The sequence below is a fragment of the Macaca nemestrina genome, chromosome 8 (genome assembly GCF_043159975.1).
Source record: "Macaca nemestrina isolate mMacNem1 chromosome 8, mMacNem.hap1, whole genome shotgun sequence".
NCBI lineage: Eukaryota > Metazoa > Chordata > Mammalia > Primates > Cercopithecidae > Macaca > Macaca nemestrina.
Genome location: NC_092132.1, coordinates 135,052,576 through 135,076,351, shown reverse-complemented (window position 1 = coordinate 135,076,351; position 23,776 = coordinate 135,052,576). Strand labels below are relative to the sequence as shown.

The 23,776-nt window shown below is 43.6% G+C and overlaps 1 protein-coding gene across 23 annotated transcripts in view; it reads right to left on the bottom strand.

Moving 5' to 3' along the window:
* The window catches only part of LOC105482127 (chondroitin sulfate N-acetylgalactosaminyltransferase 1), a 364,090-nt gene that overhangs the window by 104,931 nt on the left and 235,383 nt on the right, over positions 1–23,776 (bottom strand). Inside the window, exon 1 of one of the 23 annotated variants that reach the window (XM_071068546.1) lies at positions 8,724–8,746. The exons of the other annotated variants lie outside the window; for them this stretch is intronic. The gene's annotated coding sequence lies outside the window, so the exon portion shown is untranslated. Of the gene's footprint in view, positions 1–8,723; positions 8,747–23,776 lie in introns of those variants that run through there. 23 annotated transcript variants of the gene reach the window in all.

The window sequence follows — 23,776 nt, the reverse complement described above, 5'->3', positions numbered from 1 at the left end:
GTTATGGAAAATGCCTATGATAGATGATTAAGTATTGTTAAATGTGTATAAATCAGAACACAAATGCACATCTGCAATGTAATGCAAATAAGCAACAAAGGACACAGAAAAAGATTGAAAGGAAAATGGCAAAATGTGAACAATAATTCTCTCCAGATGGAAAGATTACGAGTCATCTTTCTGCTTCCATTTTTCTGTATCTTGTAATTTCTGCCTAGTGGCACACGTTCTGATGGTTAAAGGGAGAAAAGCAAAAATGTTAATGACATTGGAGTTGCCGGCAGGGGACTACTTGGCCAGAGCCTGTGCTGTGTTTGTTTGGCCCCTCCAAGTCTTATGCTGAAATGTGACCCCCAGTGTTGGGAAGTGGGGCCTGGTGGGAGGTGCCTGGATCATGGGGGTGGATCCCTCAGGCATGGCTTGGTGCCATTCTTGCTGGAGTGAGTTGGCACTCTTAGCTCCCATGAGAACCTGTTGAAAAGAGCCTGGCGCTTTGTCTCTCTCTATCCCCACTCCCTCGTGCTCCCACCATATAATGCCTGCTGCCTGTCACCTTCCACCGTGAGTGGAAGCAGCCCGAGGCTCTCATCAGAAGCAGATGCTGGCGCCATGCTTCCTGTACAGCCTGCAGAACTGCAAGCCAGATAAACCTCTTTTCTTTGTAAGTTACATAGCTTCAGGTATTCCTTTAGAGCGGCAGGAACGAACTAAGCCTTCCAGCAGGTGTGGATGCAGCCAAGTGAGCCCACATGCATTCACCTGTGTGCACTCACTCAGAGCAGGCCTGAAAGGAGATCAACATGGTTCCAAGCTTTCTGCTGAGGAACTGGGGAAGCATCCAGAGGTTCAAATATACAAATAATAAATGTGGACGGTAACACATCCAGAAGGGATCAGGAGACAGTGGTTCCAGCTAACTCTTCGATTCTGCTTGCAGACAAGAGAAGATGAATTTATCATAGAAGAGATGAGGTTGGGAGAAGAAGAGAGATCAGAATCAGAAATACTGTCCTTTTGGGACCCAAATCTCAGTTATATCTCTGCTCCAGTGTCTGTGAGGAATTCTGTGTCCTGATCCTTCATAAGAAATACTCAGACAGGTCCCAGGACCTTTCACACACTCTGCACCTCAACTTTCAATCTCGATAAATGAGAAGCCAGTCTGACTGCCTTCTTCATTTCCCCCTGGGGTCACCCTTCCTCGTCCTCCAGTCATCATGGACATTTCCACAGCACACTCCTTTTCAGATGTGCTCCTTCCTTAATCCCTTTTCCTTGTCTTCCTCTACCCATCTTAGCCAGAAAAACAAACAAACAAAAAAAGAATGATTAATGGAAAATAGACTGAATAGAACTTCTTGTCTAGGGACATTTTAATGAAACCTTCCTAGATGCATCTTTCTTTCTTTTCTTTTTTTTTTTTTTTTGTTGTTGTTGTTGAGACAGAGTCTCGCTCTTTTGTCAGGCTGGAATATAGTCGTGTGATCTTGGCTCACTGCAACCTCTGCCTCCCGGGTTCAAGCAATTCCCCTGCCTGAGCCTCCTGAGTAGCAGGGACTACAGGCACACATCACCATGCCCAGCTAATGTTTTTGTATTTTAGTAGAGATGGGGTTTCACCATGTTGGCCAGGATGGTCTCCATCTCCTAACCTCGTGATCTGCCCACCTTGGCCTCCCAAAGTGCTGGGATTACAGGTGTGAGCCGCCGTGCCCGGCCCTCCTAGATGCATCTTTCTACATCACTTCACTCACAAACATGCTCCCTGAGGGTATCATGCTTTTGCCATTTCACAAAAACTTGTCACTTTAAGTAATCCTCGTAACTAAATTATTCTTTATACAGTCTTCATCCAGCTCAGAAAGCCAGATTCCGGGCCAAAAATCATCTCATTTACTGGTAGCCTATCCTATTTACCAATGAGAAGAAGAGCCCAGCCCAGTCAATTAGCACATTCAGGACCCTTGGGAGAAAAGAGAGAAATGTTCCTCTCAAAGACAGAATGTTAACAACCTCCTTGACTTTACTTGAATATTCACTTGCTATGCACTATGTCTACACAACAATTCCTCTTCTATTACCGAGGAGATGTGCCTCTTAGTGATGTCACTATGCTATCAAAATAGTTTATTTCTCAACTTTTCTGAGAAATTCAACACTTAACATTCTAATATTTCCTTTGGCCCAAGGATCCTCTCTACTGTAATTTAGAACAACACACAGTTATTAGTGCTAGGTTTAAAGTGCATGTTTAGCCCTGGAAGCCTTTTCCATCTGATGAAAATCTTGGGATTTGTATAATTACTATAATTCTGTGATTGAAAACAGCTCAGCTTTGGTGTTCAGGCACCTTGCTGTTTCTAATGAAGTCTCTCAGATAAACTCATTATATCCAAGTATTAAATTACCAGTGAAGACATGTTATCATGCTATTCTGCCACTTTCAAGACTCCTACTTTAAATACGTTGTCACTAAAGACAAAACAAGCAAATCAAAAAACAAAATTGGAATAGTCAACACATTTTGTTGTGTTCTCGAAACTTAAATTATGCAGTTTTCTCTCCGAGTTTTCTAATAAAATTGTTGTATTTGCATAAAAGATGAAAATCATGTTGGTTAACTCTATGCCATTTGAAAACTAAATCTGTGATTTGAAAATTTAAAACTAGAATATCTTTTTGTTCTGTTCTATAATTTTCTTCAAGATCTAGTTTGGCTTTTGAAATTCACGAGTATAAATTTCAAAGTTATTTGGTATTCCACTCTTTGGAGAAAAGGAGCAAAAGTGGAAAAGACAGATTTTTAGGAAGAATGGGCATTTTTTATAGAAATAACAAAAAGCCATAAGAATTGCCACCAAGGAGGCAGTGATCAGTTTTTCCTTTGAAATGCCAGAAGTAGGTAACACGTGTCAGAAACAAAACTCCATTCTTTAACAGACAAAATATTTCTGAACCGTTCCAGCAATCTCATCTGTAATCAAAAGCTTCACAACTGGTTATACTGAAGAGGCTGGGAGTATCTGCTTCCTGAAGTCAGGAGAGGCTTTTATCCTTCGGATTCTTGCTTCTATAAAGACTTGAAGCTTTTCCTTTGGTAGCACAAAACATCATTCTTAAAAGTGGGTGTTGGCCAGGCGCGGTGGCTCACACCTGTAATCCCAACACTTTGGGAGGCCAAGACGGGCAGATCACTTGAGGTCAGGAGTTCAAGACCAGCCTGGCCAACATGGCAAAACCCCGCCTCTACTAAAAATACAAAAATTAGGCATGGTGGCACGCGCGGCGTGTAATCCTAGCTAATGTGGATGCCGAGGCACGAGAATTGCTTCAACCCGGGAGGCAGAGGTTGCAGTGAGCTGAGATTGCAACACTGCACTCCAGCCTGGACAACAGTGCAAGACTCTGTCTCAAAAAAAAAAAAAAAAAAAAAAAAAGGACGTCACCTTACCACCTCTGCTACCTTCATGAAAAACCACCTTGATAAGATATAACTGGACCAATATATACCTAAGCCACAAAAGCTCTGTGCAGTCTCCTTCTCTTAGCAGCAGTAGGAGAATTGAAGAGCTAACATGTATGTGTTCACAGACTTGCAGATGGAAACCACTGTGTAATTACCAAGCACTACTAGAAGTTAGAGATGACAGTGAAAATACAGCTTCATGTGATCACAGCGGCAATGAGCTACTATTTTAAGAAGTTAGAAAGGCACCCAGATTTTTAGACCAGCTCAATCTCTTGGGGGTGACTGCGGGATGGAGAGAGTGGAGAGCAAGGAGTCCCTGTCAACAACAAATTTTAGGACCCTTGGAAGAAGGGAGATGCATATTCCCGGGTTATTTATTTATTTTTAACTGTAGAAAATCCTCGTGCTCATCCGGTTTATTGACTTTGCCATTTTTAAATGTTCATCCTTATGAACTGTTTTGCCTAATACTTTCCTGTCCCTGGCCAAACCCCCAGTGATGGATCTGTGATGCATCATGTCTGAAACTGTGGATTTATTGATTTGAATGAAGAAGATATCCAAGCGCAATGCCTTGCCTGCCATTCTTACAATCTCTGGGCAACAAAACAACAGGACGAAGCCTTCTTCGTGGTCTTCTGTGAAGGCAAAAGACCCCTGCAGAGCAATGCTTTTAGGACTCACTCCAATCTGAGACCCAGAAACAACCTCCAAATAACATAGCAATGGCCAAATAACAGATGACAGTCTCAGTCCACTCTATCTAGGATTCTGTCTTTATTTATCCATACAACAAATAGGCATTAAGCACCTAGTATGTTCAATGCACTGTATAAAAAGTTACAGGAGATGAAAAGGTGAACCAAGAACAAATCCCAACCTCAACAAACTTACTAGCTTGTAGAGGAACTGACGTCCTTTCAAATAACTATAATTTGAGCCCCAAACAGACAAATGCCATTAAAATAGATATAAAATGTTAATGTCATGTTCCCACCGACCAAATGTACAGGTGAGGAGTGGGAGATGGGAGGATTGGAAAAGTACAAACATAATACATTTTAAAATGACAAAAGCTTAAGATAAATGTTATGTGTTATCAATATTTGTCAAGATAAGATATCCAAGTAGTTACAGGTACCGTTTACCATTTCACCTCAGAAGGTAAAACGAAGGTAGTCAGGTTTGTTTCAGAGCCTAAGACTTAACCCAAATGTGGCCAGTGCATACCGGGATTTCTATGACTAGGACAGAAGGTGCTCTTAGTTTGGGTTTAAGCATTTCACTCTGCAGATTTCAGTGAACACTTTGGTCACGAGAGCTGTGTACTCTGCCAAGATATGCCTAGTAATGTCCACAAGAAGCTCATAAATCAAGAAAGACTCAAGGACTAGCCCTGCTGATGAAACGCTGTCAGGGTCAGCAGCAGGCAGAAAGGACGGTGGCTTCCTGGCAAGGCCAGGGCAGCAGCACTACATGCTACAATGACAGGCCTTGTAAGTGATAAAGGAAACTATTCAAGGAGTGGCAATAAATTCTGCAAGACATCTCCACCCCATGTGCAGACACAGCCAAAAGGCTTGATGGAGAAAAAAAACAAGCAGTGTCTATGGGGTCAGGAAGCGGTAGACCAAAGCCCTAACACCACAGTGTGAGTCTATTCCACTTGGGCACATACAATCAGCTCTTTGACAGCAAGGGCACAGACTAACCTTCAGTCAAAGGATTAGCTGTACCAACAGAACATAAACTCGAGCCATATCTCTCGGATAAACATACCATCCTGGATGTGTGTGGAAAGGATTCTTATTCAGAGTTTTCAAATGCTCTCAAAAATGGATATAAAGTTAGCACTGTAAACTTTATTTGAACATATGGCTTCATTTAGAATTCCCGCTACACCAACTGAATTCCTGTAGGCAGGGTGTGGTAGCCAGGTTCCAAGATGGTCCTCAATGGTCCCTGCCTCCTGGTATTCATACCACTGTGTGTTTGCTCCCACACTGTACTGGGGGCTTGATGTGAGTGACTGTATTAGTCTGTTCTCACACTGCTATAAAAAACTACGTGAGACTGGGTAATTTATAAAGAAAAGAGGTTTAATTGACTCACAGTTCCACAGCTGTACAGGAGGCATGGCTGGGGAGGCCTCAGGAAACTTACAATCATGGTGGAAGGGAAAGCAAGTGTATCTTCACATCTTCACATGGTAGCAGAAGAGAGAGAGTGAAGGGGGAAGTGCTACACACTTTTAAACAACCAGATCTTGCGAGAACTTACTCACTGTGATGAGAACAGCAAGTGGGAAATCTGCCCCCATGATCCAATCATCTCCCACCAGGTCCCTCCCCCAACACTGGGGATTACAATTCAAAATGATATTTGGGTGGGGACACAGAGTCAAACCATTTCAGTGACCAACAAATATGGCAGAAGAAGTGGTATGGCACTTGTGACATTAAGTTGTAAAAGGCTGCAGCTTCTGTCTTGGGTGCCCTCTCTCCCAAGCAAGCTGCTATGTTGTGAGCAGCCCTGTGGAGGGACACATGGATGAGGAACTAAAGCCTCCAGCTAACCAACGCCTAGCAAGGAACAGAGTCAGGCCTACCACCAACCCCTGAAAGAGCTTGAAAGCGGGTTCTGCAGCCACAGTTAAGGCCTAAGATGACTGCAACCAGAGAGCTTGATTGCAACCCTGAACCAAAACTATCCGGCTAAGCTGCTCCTGGACTCCCGACCCTAAGACCTTGTGAGATAATAAATGTTTGTTACTTTAAGTCTGGGGATAATTTGTTACATTCCAACAGATAGATAACTAATTCACAGGGTTACAGACTTCAGATTTACATAAAAATGCTATCTCTCAACCACACACTATTTTTCATTTTATAAAATGTTTTAATATGCCTTATCTCCTATGATGCAATAATCTTGTGGCAGCAGAAATACATTACTGTAATCACTTCTCAGTTTGAGAAAATAAGGGTTAGAGAAGTTATGCGACTCGTCTAAAACCACACAACCTGCAAGGTATAGAAATGGGACTCAAACCTATCCTTGACTTGAAGCCCAATATGCTTTCTACCAAAGCCCTCCAAGATTTTGTTCTTGAACAATGGTCATGAATCCAAAATTTTTTTTTTTTTAAGTGTCAGGGACTTCAGGAAATCTGTAAAGTTAAAATGTAATTATGTTTTAGAGGAACCCTCTTTCCAAAAACCAGAGTCAATAATGGTGTGTTGCATAGAAGTAGTTGACTGTTACAGCACATGGACCAAGTTAACCGAGATGTGGTGAAGCACAGCAGGTCTGCCTTCTTTCCAGTCATTGTCTTTACAGCCAAAGGCAGCACAACCCACCAAGCTGCTTAAGCCAGAAGCAGGAAAACCATCCCTAGCCCTTCCTTCTCCATCATTTTCTGCCACAGACTTATCACCACGTGAACATGCTTCCTCTTCCAAAAGTATCTCAAATCAGTTCTTGCATCTCTACCTCCACCACCACCCTACTCAACGCTCCATCATCTCCTACCCAGACTATGCACTAGACACTGAATATTAGAGGTGGATGGAGGCACCCAGGACATTGGAGGATGGCAACAATGTGGGACAAAAGAGGATAGCAAAGGTCTTAACATCAAAGGAAAATACCGCAAAACATAATAGAAGACACACGAAAACCACTACAAGGACTGAAAGACCCTAAAGCTCCCAACTCCTACACCCAGTACATTCTGTTCATAGAATTCTCTCTCTCTCTCTCTTTTTCTTTCTCTCTCTCTCTCTCTCTATATATATATATAGTGCCATCTGCCTTCTTTTAAAGAAAATGAGTATATACAACCAACACCTACAACTGCTGGAGTCCACAATAATCTATCTCTTGTACACACTTAATTAGTTCAGGGCCTGAGGCACAGTTATGCCATTACTTAATGAAAGAAAAATGTTCTGAGAGATGCATCATCAGGCAATTTTGTTGTTGTGTGAACATCATAGAGTGTACTCTCACAAACCTAGATGGTAGATCTACCGCACACCCAGGCCACATGGTACAGCCTGGTGCTCCCAGGCTACAAACCCCTGCACAGCATGTGGCTCTAATAAATACTGCAGTCGACTGTACCACTCTGGTATTTGTGTATCTAAACATATCTAGACAAAGAAAAGGTACAGTAAAAATATAGTATTATAATTACAGAGCTACCCACATGTGTTCGTTCCATTGACAAAATGTTACACATGACATGACTATACTTTCAAAGAAGTCAAAATGACCTGAAAATAAGAATGGCTCATCATCTCCCCAAACCACATCCACCCAAAAGTTTCAGAGCAGGGTTTTCAGGTGTCAGAGATCTTTCTGGAATGCAGGTTTCTTTTTTCCATTGAGACTTTCATTAGCATCTATATATGGGCCAAGTGCTTTATCTTCAGCTATGTTCCTGACAGCAACTAAAGCAGATCAGTATTACTGTGTTCGCACTAAGAGGTGCTTGTGCCAAATCCCAGCGAGAGGACAGGGGTCCCACTGAGGAGTCAACAATTAAATGCCAAGAGCTTGGAGTTGGCTGTGACAGGATCTGAAGCCTTCTTCCCTTACCCCCTCCAGCCCTGACACTGAGCTACTTAGCACGGGCACTGGCTCGGGTTTTATACACAGAGCAATCTGCACGGGCAGCTGCCTCGGTGGCCCCAGCAGTTTTACGGCTTTTCCTCCTCTTTCCTCAACACTCAAGGTCAGCTGTCTCCAAACTTTAATTAAACATAAACAGCACATTCCAGGCAGTCAATGACTTTGGAACAGAGACTACATATATCAATATATTTAAAAATTATATACAGGCCAGGCACAGTGGCTCTCACGTGTAATCCTAGTGCTCAGGGAGGCTGAGGCAGGCAGATCCCTTGAGGTTAGGAGTTTGATACCAGCCTGGCCAACATGGTGAAACCCCGTCTCTATCAAAAAAAAAAAAAAAAATGCAAAAGAGAATTAGCCCGGGGTGGTGGCTCATGCCTGTAGTCCCAGCTGCTTGAGAGGCTGAGGAAGAAAAATCACTTGAACCTGGGAGGTGGAGTTTGCAGTGAGCTGAGATCACTGCACTGCACTCCAGCCTGGGCAACAGAGCAAAACTCTGACTCCAAAAGAAAATAAAAATAAAATATTATATACAAGCTTTATAATGTAGTATTATGTATTTACAACATATCTAAAATAATAAAGCCCAAAATATTTTTAAATAATATTTTCTCACCCTGATGGACCATCCTGGACCCCACAGAGACCTAGCTCCAGGTTTGCAGTAGTTGATCTTCTGACTGCATTACAAGTGTCCTTGGGACAGGGCTGATTCCATGGCCCCAGTGCCAGGATAATGCCTTGATCCCCCATTCATTCGGGAACCCAGCCTCAGACTGCCTTTCCTGTGTCTGGACCCCAATGTCTCTATCTCAGGGGTCCCCAGCACCTGCTGTCAGGCCATGTGACCAAACTGCCCAGGACTCCACCCAGAACCCACTTCCCTTCCTTCCTCACCCAAAAGACTTAGGCTCAGCCTTCAAGATGCTCCTTGAGTCTTCCCTGTGAGGTCCCTGTATCTCCAGGCCCAGAGAGCATGTTCTCCAGGGACCAGCACTGACCCAGCCCAGGAGAACCGGCTGGCAGATGACTTTGCAGCCAGGAATTCCCTAGTTGGGAGGGACCCTCCAACGCCTCAGCTCCTCGTTGGTCTTTTAAAAGAATTCTGATTCAATTTCCCTGCCTTGAAACAGAAAAAGGGAAATGTGGCAAAAAGAAACTGGCACCTGCTAGTCAGAAAATGAAAGTACACTGATCACAACCACAAGCACCGAAAGGCCAAGAAAGAGACCCGAGTCCTCTTTTGTTTTATTTTGATTTTTAATTTGCTGGCAAACCTTTACAAAGGCGGCTTGATTGAGAGGGGCTTCCTGTCTATGCCAGACCTTCTAGTCCCATTCCTTGCAACCGCCACCCTTGTTTCAGGAGGACCTAAGGCAGGTAGTTGGCATGGGTGGTGGTCATGGACCCCAGAGGATGCAATGAGGGCAGGACACTGGCATAAGAAGATGCTACTCAAGTCAGGTGTGCAGAATAAAGACCCTCCTTCCAGCTGTAAGTTGTCTCAAGCACACATGCGGGGCTGAGTTAGCTGCCCAACTCTGCAGAGAGACCTGCCTCCCAGAGTCCTTTGGGGTTCTTGGGGCTGGTTCTCACCCCAAACTGAGAACTGCATGAAACCAGCCTTCCAGCACCCTCCCCTTGTGCACAATTACAAGTACTCAACAAGCATTTACTTTGGGGCCAGACCTCATACTAAGTACTTTACAAATATTATCTCATTTAATCCTCACAACAATCCTATGAGCTACATCTTATTATCCCCATTAAAGAAACAGAAACTGAGGCTTAAAGCAATGAAGTAACTTGCCCCAGATGCTCAGATGGCAAGTAGCAGAGCCCAGCTCCAAACCCAGCTCCATCTGATTCTTATACACTAGACTATACCGTTCAACCCCCTTCATAACCCCGAACTGATTGCTGAGAACTGCTCCTCATTCTACACCCAACATGTCCAATTTTTCTTGTTTCTGAACTCAAATATTATTATGAACTTGCCTGGCCCCTCAAACATGGCATGAATCACTGCTTCTCTAGTTATAATGTTTTGTATCCCCATGTAGCTGTCATTTGTGTTTACACATCTCTTAACAGCTAGGCAAACTCACACGATCCTAATAAATAATCCCCATCCCAGCATGCCCAGTGTGAGCCTTGCTCTGTCCCTGCAACTGGGGCCAGGCAGAATATCTTTGCAACATTCAGGTGTTTCTAAGCAATTCCACCAGACCCTCCAGCCGTGTGGCCTCCACAGACCAAGCTCTGGGCAGGCTGGAGGAATGTCACCCATTACTCCTTGGGCCTGGCCCTTGGGCTTCCATGATGGGAGCCCCCAGGAGGGGCGAGATGCTGGAAGTGCCTGCTTTCTGGGGATCAACGTGAACACAGTGACCCCGGCAGTCCCAGCAGCCCAGGTGCTGCCTTCACTCCTGGAGTTTCCATTTCTAGCTGGAATCTACAACCACAGTTATTTCCTGTTCTCCATTCCCTGTTTGGGCTGTGTTATTTCCTGTTCTCCATTCCCTGTTCTGGCCGTGATCCACTGCCCACCTGGAGGGGTGATTGCTTTTTAGTTGAGATGCCTCAAACCTGATATGTGGGTATAAGATGCCAGGAGTTTTAAACTCACATATCAAATTTGAAGCATCTCAACTAAAAAGCATCATGGCAAGTAGAATTTTTAAGCAACTAAGAAATGTTCTTTGAAAGAGGGCCAGTCGTGGTGACTCACACCTGTAATCCCAGTACTTTGGGAGGCTGAGGTGGGAAGATCACCTGAGGTTGGGAGTCGAAGATCAGCAGCCTGATCAACATGGAGAAAAACTGTCTCTACTAAAAATACAAAATTAGCTGGGTGTGGCGGCACATGCCTGTAACCCCAGCTACTCGGGAGGCTGCGGCAGGAGAATCGCCTGAATCAAGGAGGCAGAGGTTGCAGTGAGCCGAGATCGTATCACTGCACTCCAGCCTGTTCAACAAGAGTGAAACTCCATCTCAAAAAAAAAAAAAAAAAAAAAAAAAGAAGAAGAAGAAGAAGAAGAAGAAAAAGAGAACATCTCTAGGTGGGTTAAACTGATGGCTGGCATCACTGTGAAAGCCTCTCTTGCCAAACACTGTTTCCATGCTGCTACTAAAGACATGTCCGAGACTGGGTAATTTATAAAGAAAAAGAGGTTTAATGGACTCACAGTTCCACGTGGCTGGGGAGGCCTCACAATCATGGCTGAAGGTGAACAGCTCATCTTACAAGGCAGCAGACAAGAGAGAATGAGAGCCAAGTGAAAGGGGTTTCCCCCGACAAAACCATCAGATATCCTGAGACTTATTCACTACCATGAGAACAGTATGGGGGAAACCTCCCCCATGATTCAGTTATCTCCCACCAGGTCCCTCTCACAACACGTGGGAATTATGGGAGCTACAATTCAAGATGAGATTTGAGTGGAGACACAGCGAAATGATATTACACTGAGTTCTCTCTTCTTTCCTCTAGAGCACTGCAAAAGTAGATGCCCATGTAATGGCCGTGTATCAAACTGACATCCTCCTGTGTAGGCAGAAACCAGCCCTGGCACTGGGGGAGACTCCAAGACTCAGAAGTAAGCACCTGGGGAGATCAGGGTCTGAGGTCACATCACACAGCTTTCAGAGAAATGCATGCTGTGAATTAACAAAGATAGGACTGATTTTAAAATGAGCAACGCTCCCCAGCCAAGTACTTTCTAATATAGAAGTTAAGAAGAAATCACCTGGGAAGATAGTAAGGGTATGGGAGTCCTCAGTAAGGCTTTCTTTTAAATGAAAAGCAGTCCCAAATAATTTTCTAATGAAGAGCAGCCTGTAAAGTTGAGCTCCAGATATATATAAGCAAGGTGGGAGTTTGCATGGATGATTAACAGCAGGAACTAAGGACTACACATGTTCAAGATGGCAGCTCCATCTTCCCTTCTCTTTGTCAGCAACCTGTACTGTAAGGAGCAGACAAAATGGCGCCAATCAACTGGAAAGTCTATTTGCATAATAAGGTTAGGATGGGGCCATCAACCTTCCCCACACACTATGTAAACATCATACCTGATCAAACCAATCTGTGAGCCCTATGTAAATCAGAGACCACCTCCTCAAACCAGGCGATAAAATCCTATGCATTCTCTGTCAGTCAGTCCTTTTTCTGCTCTAAGACCCCTTTCTCTGTACAGAGAGCTGTTTCTCTTTCTCTTCTCTTCTATTAAACCTCTGCTCCTAAACTCCTCCTGTGCTTCCGTGTCCTCTGTTTTCCTGACACGCCATGAGGAACCCCAGGGTATATACCCCAGACAATGTAGCTGCTTCACTTACAGCTAAGCCGTAAGCAGATTCACTTCACTTACAGCTAAGGCCCTGAGCAGATTGCAGACAGAGGTGCTGAGTGCAGACATCAGCCACAAGGCGGGGTCAGAGGTGTGACTCACCACACTCTGTGCTGGGAAGGCTAAGGTGGCTCCATTAGCAAAATAGGCTCAATTTTATTTATTTACAGTGAAAAGCAGCACAGAAAGAAGAAAAACGAAGCTCTCTCCTTCCTGATGAAATGATCCTTGTACATCATGAGCAGATAGAAGAGGGGAACTGAGGATGAGAAACAATGTTTACACAATGCCTTGACCAGGGATGAGGTGATGGTTTTAAAACATTCTTTAGACACAGCTATCCAAGAACAAAACATTATGGAAAGCCCAATTCATTGAAAGATACAGGTAAAAGTGTTCACTCTGAGTTTAAGGTAGTGACCCAGTCCTCTTGGGCAGCCCTGGGGGTGGGGATCTACATAGTACTGCTGGAGAATCCTTGGACCTTCTCCATCACCTGCTGTCTCACTTAAACCTCATAATAACTTTAGTGGCGAGTTGTTGATCCCCATTCTCCAAGACTAGGAAACTGGGATTCAGCAAGGCTGGGTGACTTGCCCACACAGCTAGTAGACCCCCATATCCTGAAGCACCACCAAAATGATCTGCTTCAATCAGTCGTACATTGTGCAAAGTAGACAGAACTTCTCAATATATACCAACTCTGGTGATGCCGGCACCCGCTCTGATGAGTACATGGATGTGTTCTACCGGCGTGTTCAAGGTGAGATGGGTTAAGAATGAAACTGTTACTTTTAGTTAAGACAAAATAAACAGCCTAACTCCTCTCAGCCCTCCTCTTCCTTCCCCACCCACAAAAAGATATAAGCACACAAATGAGAGGCTTTCTTTTAGAAAGTTGTTATTATAGAACGGGACTACAGAATGCACGTATTGTGCAGAATTATTTTAGAAACTACATGAAGCTACATCAACCGAGGCTTCTCTCTTTGTGCCATTTATCTGAATATAAAAATGGAACAAAAAATGTAGGGAAAAATAATAAGACGAAGCCCAATAATACATAAATGCAAGCTGCATTATTATTTTTGGTAAAAGTAAGACTTACAGATAATATTGCAGACAATATTTTTTAGGCTCTAGCTCCAGCCTCCCCAGGCCTATGAGTCCCTCTCCTGGAGTCCCTCACTCCTGGCACCTGCTGCCGATCCTATCTTGTAGTCAGCAGTATCTACTCGAGGGGTAACTGATTATTATAGCATCAGCTAAAGAACATTTCAAGATTTCATGCCTGTAAAGAAATGTACATGCAGTAGAAATTGTCCTGTGTCTATGCACAGGTAGATGCCACAGGACAGTTATTTAATCCAAGTTTTACAGTTTAACACTGTTGAACATTCCACTAATAGGTTCTTTCTGCATCACTCTTAAAACATTCCATTCTCTTTCAGTAGACTTTCCTCTCATAATTATAACCCCATTCTATCTGCATCTTCCTTTTAACTTTCTGATACCTCCTACGAGGTAGGTTCTGTTATTATTATAACTATTTTGCAGACAAGGACATTGAGACAGAGGTTATGAACCTGTTCAAACGCCACAGCAAATCTGGGTCTTTAGTCCAGTGCTGTCTGTGCTCTTAAGCACCGTGCCACGTGGCTTCTCTATAATCTGCAGAGGTGCTTTAGCAGATGTGTGTTCACCATGAGGGAAAGCACTGAGAGGAGGTTAATCTGGAAACGCAGAAAGCCCATTCAATACACCGTCCTGGAGTGAAAGGGCCATGAGGGAGGTGTGGGGGAAGACATCAGAGCAAAGGGCCCCCATTTCAAGGCAGAAAATTTCAACTGATAGGATGAAATTTCATCCTACAGGTAGCGGCTAGCTACCTGTCTAAGATTTTAAACAGCAGACTCACACGATCAGAATTGAATTTTAGCAAATAAGCAGTGTTGAGATGAACTGGAGAGGAATGACTGGCACTGAGGACACCAGATATGAGGCTATTACAGTGTTCTAAATAAAGGCCAGGGAAGCCTTGAACCCAGGTCACAGCACTAAAAATAGAAGAAGTACACCAATCACATGAGGAGGAAAAAAATAAAAGCTATCCATCGAGAATAGGGGCCAGGGGCTGGCACGGTGGCTTGCGCCTGTAATCCTAGCACTTTGGGAGGCTGAAGTGAGTACATCACTTGAGGTCAGGAGTTTAAGACCAGCCTGGCCAACATGGTAGAACCCCATCTCTACTAAAAACACAAAAATTAGCCAGGTGTGGTGGTGGACACTTGTAATCCCAGTACTCGGGAGGCTGAGGCAGGAGAATTGATTGTACCTGGGAGGCAGAAGGTGCAGTGAGCCGAGACCATACCATGAGACTCCGTCTCCAAAAAAAAAAAGAAAAACAACAACAACAACAAAAAAGAAGAAGAATAAGAATGCCAGGGTTTAACATGTGCGTTTCGGAGGATGGAGCTGCCACCGAAAAACAACACACATAAGAGAAGATCTAGGAGAAACACAAGTTTGGTTTCACAGACTTGCAAACTTTGCTCTGCCTGCAGGAAGAGAAGAGAAGAGAAGGGGACTTTGGAAACAGAGCTCTCCTTGCATTCTCCAAATTACTGCATAGGCAAGCACCTGCTCTACCAATCCCTGAGTTGTGGCAAGACTTCACATGTACATTTGTTCTGACTCTGTAAGGTGCTTTCACACATCTTGCATTTCCCTTTCTCCTAGCAGTCAATGCAATGGTTGACAGCACAGGCTCTGAGTTTGAGAGCATTTGAGCCCTGCCGTTGTTTGGTTTCTTGAAGGCTTTGTGTCCCAGACATGAGGACACAGAAAGGCTTGTCTTATAGAGTCCTCATGATGTACTCAGCATAGTGCCTGTAACGGAGTTAATATGAAATCAAAGTGAGCTAAACTAAGCTCAAAACCATAACAGCAACAGAAACATGGCATTGACATCACTTTACTGATGAGAAAAGTAACCATCAAGAAATAAATAGCTGGTGTTTATATACAGGTACAGAGCTGGTAGAAAGCACAGTAAGAACTAGAACTCAGAACTCCAGACACCTCATTTCTGACCTCTAAATTTGCACTTTCCAAATTTTAAATCAAAATAAACTCACGTTCTTACCTTTCCAGATCCATTTATTTTAGGAAAAGAAAACTGGTAAATTTGAAAAACTCTAAAATTCCATTTAAACCAAGTGGGGCAGATTCCATTAGGGATGCTGGGAGATTTTAAAAGGAATGTATATAAAACGCTCAGCCCAGTGTCCTGGCACAGTGGAGGAGGACATTAGGTCTGGGGACAACACATTCCATAATTGTAGACATGGGGGTGCAAACATTTTTCTGCACCAGGGAACTTACCAAAAGGACTCTGGGTACAACCTGGTGAAGTCCTGACCTGCAAAGTCACTCTTCAAAGGGCAGCAAGCACATTTGGGAGAAATCTCCAAACTTCCTAAGTTATTTTTAAATTGCAATTTTCCAGTAGCTCAAAATATGATTCAATACACTAGTGTTCTAATTTCAGCTGCTGGTACTAGACATATTCCCAAGGCTCAAAAAAAAAAAAAATTAAACAATAAAAGATTCTTCCCAAAATAAGGCTGCAAGATGTCTCGGTTGAGCGGAGTTTCCTGATCCCCTCAGACTGCGTGCTACTATCCCGACATAGAACAAGGCTCAGTTCAAGGCTGCCTAGGAGAGGCATAAAATGCCTCCACGTGAAACATAAATTGGAATATGATCTTTTTGATTACACTCATGTGAAGCTGCAACAATTGTAGAAATTACTACCACTGCATTGCAAAAATCTCCGAGGAACAAGACCATCACAGTTCTATCTCACGTAACAGTGACCTACATTGAAGCAAGCACCTGTGAAAGAGGGGTGGGGTACCACCTCCTCATGCCACACCCTCCCCACTCTACAGGAAAGGTGGCATGTGAGATGCTCCTCAACAGCATGATTACATAGTACTATTTTTAGTTACTTATTTGGAGACAGGGTCTCACTCTGTCACCGAGGCTGGAGTGCAAGGACACGATCATGGCTCACTGCAGTCTTGAATCCCAGGGCTCAAGCCGTCCTCCCACCACAGCCTCTGGAGGAGCAGGGACTGCAGATGCATGCCACGATGCCCAGCTATTTTTCTTTCTTAAATTTTTTGTAGAGATAGAGTCTTGCAATGTTGCCCATGTTGGTCTTGGACTCCTGGGCTCCAGCAATCTGCCCACCTCGGCCTCCCAAAGTGGTGAGATTACAGGCAGGAGCTACCACGCCCAGGCTACATTGTACTATTCATGTCCAGGCTACTACATTGTACTATTAAAACAGAAAACAACTTTTCTGGAATGCAGTAAATAATGTTACAAATAATGTGAATTGTATTCACGTAATCATCAAATATCTATTAAATGCTTACTGCACGGAAGGGACCATACCAACTATCTCAGGAGACAAAGAAAAGGGTCAACTGAGATTCCTATCCTCACCAGGGTAATGGTCAGTGGCAAGGACAGTTGTAAAAACAATGTTTATGTCAAGGAAATGTGATCAATCACTCGTGATATAAACAAAACAGTGCCGTAGTTCAGAGGAGAGAAAGATCATCTGGTTGGAGGAATCACAGAAGCTTCTGCAGAGCCTTTCAAGTTGAGTATTATTTGTTAGGTAGAGATGGAAACACTTGGGAGAATACCTAAATCATCATGGATATAAAATATGCAGCAGGGCCAGGCACAGTAGCTCACACCTGTAATCCCAGGGCTCTGGGAAGTTGAGGTGGGAGGATCACTTGAGGCCAGGAGTTTGAGACAAGCCTGGGCAACACAGCAAGACCCCATCTCTAAAACATAAAACTTAGCTGGGTATAGTGGTGCATTCCTGTAGTCCGAGCTCCTTGGAAGGATGAGGCAGGAGGATCGCTTGAGCCCAGGAGTTCAATGCTACAGTGATGATCACGCCACCTCACTCCAGCCTGGGCAACAGAGTGAGATCCTGTCTCTCTCAAAAAACACTGCAGCAGATCTAATTAAGATTTTTCCATTCCCACCATTCCCACTCCAATTCTGCTATTAAGGATGCATGTTATTTTAATAAAAAGAGGAAAAAAATAGAGAACTCAAAACTCACCATTTAATCAACCATGCCTAATTTTTTTCTAGATTTTGTTTTTCTAGTCTGCTTCTTTTAGCTTTCAAACCCTTTACATATGTCCCAGGGCAAGGTGAAAATACAATGAGCCTTGTTATAGTCCTTATGTTTTTAATATTAGCTCCTTCCATATTGAAGGAAGAGTTAGGATTTATTTTTTCTTGACACTAAGCTAATGAGTCTCAAGACTGATATAAGTGCAATTATCCTGTGGAATGGTGAGTCTAAGGAGGCTTCAACTTTTAATGAACATTGCTTATGCCTATTAAAAGCCTATAATGTGGTAAGGTTTGCAAGCCCTTAGCTACAGAGGGCTGGGACTGCCGATGGCCAAAGCCCCCGAGATGTTTATTTCCAGCTTCCTGGCTCAATGATAGAACAGACATAAGCAAGAACATAACAAAACAAGGTGTACCTTTATGGAACATCCCACAGCCTCAGCTTAAGAATCAGATAAAAGATGCTGGAAATAGAGAGACAGAGACAGAGAGACAGAGAGACAGAGAGACAGAGAGAGAGAGAGAGAGAGAGAGAGAGAGAGAGAGAGAGAGAGACCGAGACCATCTCCACCACAGATGCTTGTAAACCAGAACAGTATCTCTGAGCACCAGCCAAGGAAATTGAGAAATAGTGCTTAGCACAAACTGACCACAGCATTGCATATGATTTACTACTTTGTTACATCTTTATTTCCAGCAATTCAGAAAAGCAAGCATGCCCCTTCAGTATGGAAACTTTGTGTTCTTTGTCCAATGTATCTGCCAGGCCTGGGTCTCCTTCCATGGCAATCCCTGTTGCAAAACTGATGAAAAACTAATGTCAATTTTCTTTAAACAAATGCAAAAATGACTTGCAGAGTTCAAATTAAAACACGCACTGTGGGTGGCATCATTACTGCTTTTATCTTTGTTTCTACTGGCACTAAGAACCTGCAGAATGGCTGGGCGTGGTGGCCCATGCCTGTAATCTTGGCACTTCAGGAGGCCGAGGTGGGCAGAGCATCTGAGGTCAGGAGTTCCAGATCAACCTGGCCAACATGGTGAAGCTCTGCCTCTACTAAAAAAAAAAAATTAATTAGCTGGGCCTTGTGGCGCGTGCCTATAGTCCCTGCTACTCAGGAGGCTGAGTAGGAGAATCACTTGAATCCAGCAGGCAGAGGCTGCAGTGAGCTGAGATCGTGACACTGAACGCCAGCCTGGGCGACAGAGGGAGACTTGTCTCAAAAAATAAATAAATAAATAAATAAATAAATAAAAATAAAAAAGTAAAGCCCACTGTAAGCCTTGTGCACAAAGCTGGAATAAATGATCTAGAGAAAAGCTGCCAAGTGAGAACAGAGAGGAAACAGCCTGTCCTTAGAGCATAGCTAAGTTACATGAATGCTCTAGTCTAGGGGCACAACCTCTGAACTGAGGCCCTAGAACCAGCACCTTGGCAGTGCCAGCTACGTGAGGCCAGGCATGGCTCTATCTTGCTGCTCCCTGAGTGATTACTACCAAGGTCGGTTAACGCTGCTCCACTGCTCCGTCCTCTATAGTTCTAGTGCGATATCCAAACCAGAAACTAGGTCTAGTGTGCATTTACCATTCCATGTTATCCTATGTGCAGGAATGGGGAAACTAGGTGAGGACCTTTACAACTTCCTGTAAATCCGTAATTATTTTCAAATAAAATGTTAAAAAAGCAACAGGCTGCTCAGCTCCACAAGGCCTGGTGCTGTCATATCCTTCCTCCCGCTATGCTTTGTTCAAACCCACCTCTCTCATGAAATCCAACTGGGTCTTGGGAAAGGAACATGGGATTGGGAGGCAGGAGCCCTGGTTTCCAGTCAGGGGCTTGCATTTCCTTAACTAGTGGGGCAGAACAGCCATTACTCAAGGGCCCTTAACTTTTAAGATTTATAGATAAAGGCCAGGCACAGTAGCTTACACCTATAATCCCAGCACTTTGGGAGGCTGCGGCAGGCAGATCACAAGGTGAAGAGATCGAGACCATCCTGGCCAACATGGTAAAACCTCATCACTACAAAAAATGCAAAATTAGCTGGGCATGGTAGCACGTGCCTGTAGTCCCAGCTACTTGGGAGACTGAGGCAGGATAATCACTTGAACCTGGGAGGCGGAGGTTGCAGTGAGCCGAGATTGTGCCACTGCACTCCAGCTTGGTGACAGAGCAAGATTCCATTTCAAAAAATATATATATATATTTTGTATGTATACATATATGTGTGTATATATATGTATATATGTGTGTGTGTGTATATATATATATATATAAATTGTAGATAAAAGAGAAATGCTTATTTGACCGATAAAGATATTACTCGAAGGAGCCACAATCCAATGGCAATCAGAAACAAAAATAAACCATTTCTAAAAACATCATGTAATTTAACAGAAAAAAGCTCCGTCCTTTACCAAACTTCAAACTAACTACTACTTTTCTAAAAGATATCTCATGAGTATAGCAAAATACAACAGAAAAAGTACTTGGCTCACCCTTTTGCAACTAAAATTATCAAAGCTCTGGCCATTCCAAGAGTAGAAAAAATGCTAACAAAATCTTTTTTTTTTTTGAGACAGAGTCTCGCTCTGTCACCCAGGCTGGAGTGCAGTGGCTGGATCTCAGCTCACTGCAAGCTCCGCCTCCCGGGTTTACGCCATTCTCCTGCCTCAGCCTCCCGAGTAGCTGGGACTACAGGCGCCCACCACCACGCCCGGCTAGTTTTTTGTATTTTTTTAGTAGAGACAGGGTTTCACCGTGTTAGCCAGGATGGTCTCGATCTCCTGACCTCATGATCCACCTATCTCGGCCTCCCAAAGTGCTGGGATCACAGGCTTGAGCCACCGCGCCCGGCTGCTAACAAAATCTTTAGACAACCACCAGTTTAACAAACATTTACTCAGTACCTATGTTAAATGCCAAGCCTCATTCAAGATCTTACATATCTATATCTGTATGACTCTCAATATATCTACCCACCTATCTATATCTATCTATACCTATATATCTATGTAGCTAAAGACAGGTAAAGCTCATGATATCAAGATAAATAAGAGTTCTTGACCTCAAGGAGTTTGAAGTTTAGTGGAGGAAACAGATCCATGAAAGGATAAATCAATCAATAAACTAACCGCTAGGACAGAGGAACAAAAGAAACAAAGAGGGCATAGATGAGGAACCTTCAACCTAAGCTAGCACGTTCAGAAATAGCTTTCTATAGGAGATGACACGTCAGCTAGGTCTTGGAGGAGGAAGTTAGCCAGGAAGAGAGGATGAAAGAGGGCCAGGAACAGTGGCTCACACCTGTAATCTCAGCACTTTGGGAGGTTGAGCAGCATGGATCACTTGAGCCCAGGAGTTCAAGACCAGCCTGGCCAACCTGGTGAAACCACCCCCCTACTAAAAACAGAAAAATTAGCTGGGCACAGTGGTGGGTGCCTGTACTCCCAGCTACCTGGGAGGCTGAGGCAGGAAAATCACTTGAACCTGCGAGGCAAGGGTTGCAGTGAGCTGAGATTGTGCCACTGCACTCCAGCCTGGGCAACAAAGTGAGACTCCATCTCAAAAAAATAAAGGATAAAAGAGGCTTTCTGGTAGAAGTAACTGAGTGGCATAGGCTTGGAAGTGACATTGTGCATGAGAACCATGTAGGAAGGTCAGGGTAGCTGGAGTGTGGGGTGCTGAGCTGGAGTAGTAGGGTCAGGCTGTAGAAAACCAAAAATACCAAATTTAGGGTTTATGAGTGTGGCCTTGGACAAGTTAAGCCAGAGTGCCTCTGAAGCATCCAGGCTGAGATGGTGACTCAACAATTCAGAGAAAAGGAGAGCTGTAGGCCAGAGACGTACATTCAGGGCCATTGGCCTACTGATAGGAATCAAACCATGACACTGAAGGAGATAAACTCAGGGACAACATTGAGTGGGAAGAAAAGGTAGCACTGAGTCTATAGGAACTCCAACATCAAATGGCCAGGAAGCAGAAATGAACATGCAAAGCAGCTGGAGAAGGAACTTCTGGAGAGGACCCACAATCTTATGAACTTGGGGCCTGAGGTTCTGCCTGAGTGGGTCTGACCCAGGCATTTCCAGGGTTATCCAGAACTGAATGAGGTAGTCTGGCTAATTCTGAAGCCCATTTTTGCCATGTACCCAAGTCACGTTCTCCAAATTAGCCAATATTTGTGTCTCCATCTGCCCGAATACCATTTCCCAACTTGTTCAGGACTGAGAAAGAAAAAGAAAAAAAAAGCAAGCAGCCCCTGATACTCAGAGGCTTGCCTGACAGTCACAACGAGGTCATGTTATTCTGCTATTAGACATAAACCATCTCAAAGAAAATCAGTCTCACACATAGAGATAAAGAGAGACAAAATAAGGCCACTCTATAATTTAGTCTAAACACAGACAAAAACAAAGTCAACATTCACCCACAAAATACCAAACACCCCTTCCTCTTGGCCAAAGTGACTGACTCTTTACTAATTACAACTTTATCCTCATTCTAGACCCCTATAGTAAGATTTACTGAGATACCTAATCTGAGAGTTACTCTTTTTGAGCAGATTCAATCTAGAGCAAGTATCTTCTTCCTTAGACCCACCCCCAAATCATCCAACCAAGACCCAAATCTATATGATAGGTTCTCTCTTAATACCCTCTTACTAGGATACCTCACGACTTCCCATGGCATGCATTCTCCTTTGTAGCAACAAGTAATAAACCCAGCACGTCCAGCTACAGAGTGTGCGTAACGGTCTTTGGCTGGAGGGAACTGACAGAACTCAGATGTAGAAGATAAAGATACTGAGTCCCTAGATACCTCTGAACACCAAGGCTAGGACGGCAGTTATCTCTTGGGTGGAAGAAATGGGATGTGACTGGGGAAGGGCACACAGCCTTCGGAAGCTCTATGGGGAATGGTTGTTAATGTTAATATTTTATTTCTTTAACCAAATGGCGAGTAGATGGGACTGTCATTCGCAAAATTTTGAGGTCTCAAATTTTGAATATACCTTTAAAAAGAAGGATTCAGCAACGTTAGACGCTGCTGAGAAATCAAGTAAGCTGAGAAATATAATAAAGCCCAGTGAGTTGAGCAACATGGGGGTCTACGGTAACTTAAAAGCTCTGTTGGTGAGTTGTTGAGTGCCAAAGAAGAGTGAATTAAAGACAGAGTGGGAAGGAAATGGAGTCAGTGAATACGCAGATTTTTTTTTTTTCCAGAAGTTTAACTGCATAGCAGAAGAGTGACAGTGAGTGAGCAGTACCTGGAAAGGTGTGTATCAGGGAGAAGACCAGGGCATTTGTGCAACTGACCAGACCTGTGAGCCTTGACCACTACTGGGCATCAGCTCTTCCTCCTGGCTCCTGGAATCCTACCCAAGGCTGGTGGCAAACACGTAGGAGCTAAATCAAGAAGAAGGTCTTGTCTCCTGTTTCACTTGACTTTAAGGTTTGGGCTCTTATTAACATTTCACTCATCATTACTGCAATTCCTTCCCCATTACTAATAAATATCAAGAATATTTCTTAAATAGGTATCAATATCAAAATAGCAGTGAATGAAAAAGTGATAAGGGAAAATGTGTCTATTCATTAAAACTCCAAATACACACACACACACACACACAGAGTTGTCGCTTGGTATCCATGTGGGACAGGTTCCAGGACTCCTCCATGGATACTAAAATCCATGTATGCACAAGTCCCTTATGTAAAATGGTGCAGTACTTGCGTATAACCTGAGCACATCCTCCTGTATACTTTAAATCATCTCTACATGATTTATAATAACCTAACACAATGTGATGCTATGTAAACAGCTATTGTACCGTTTGTTATTGGTATAATTTTGTAAATTATTTCTCTTATTTTATTTTTAAAAATATTCTCAGCCCGACGCAGAGGCTCATGCCTATAATCCTAGCTCTTTGGGAGGCTGAGGTGAGCTCTTGCCTGAGCTCAGCAGTTGGAGTCCAGCCTGGGCAACATGGTGAAACTCTGTCTCTACTAAAAATACAAAATAAGTAGCCAGACATAGTGGTGCATGCCTGTAATCCCAGCTACTCGGGGGCTGAGGCATGAGAATTGCATGAACTCAGGAGGCGGAGGTTGCAGTGAGCCAAGATCACGCCACTGCACT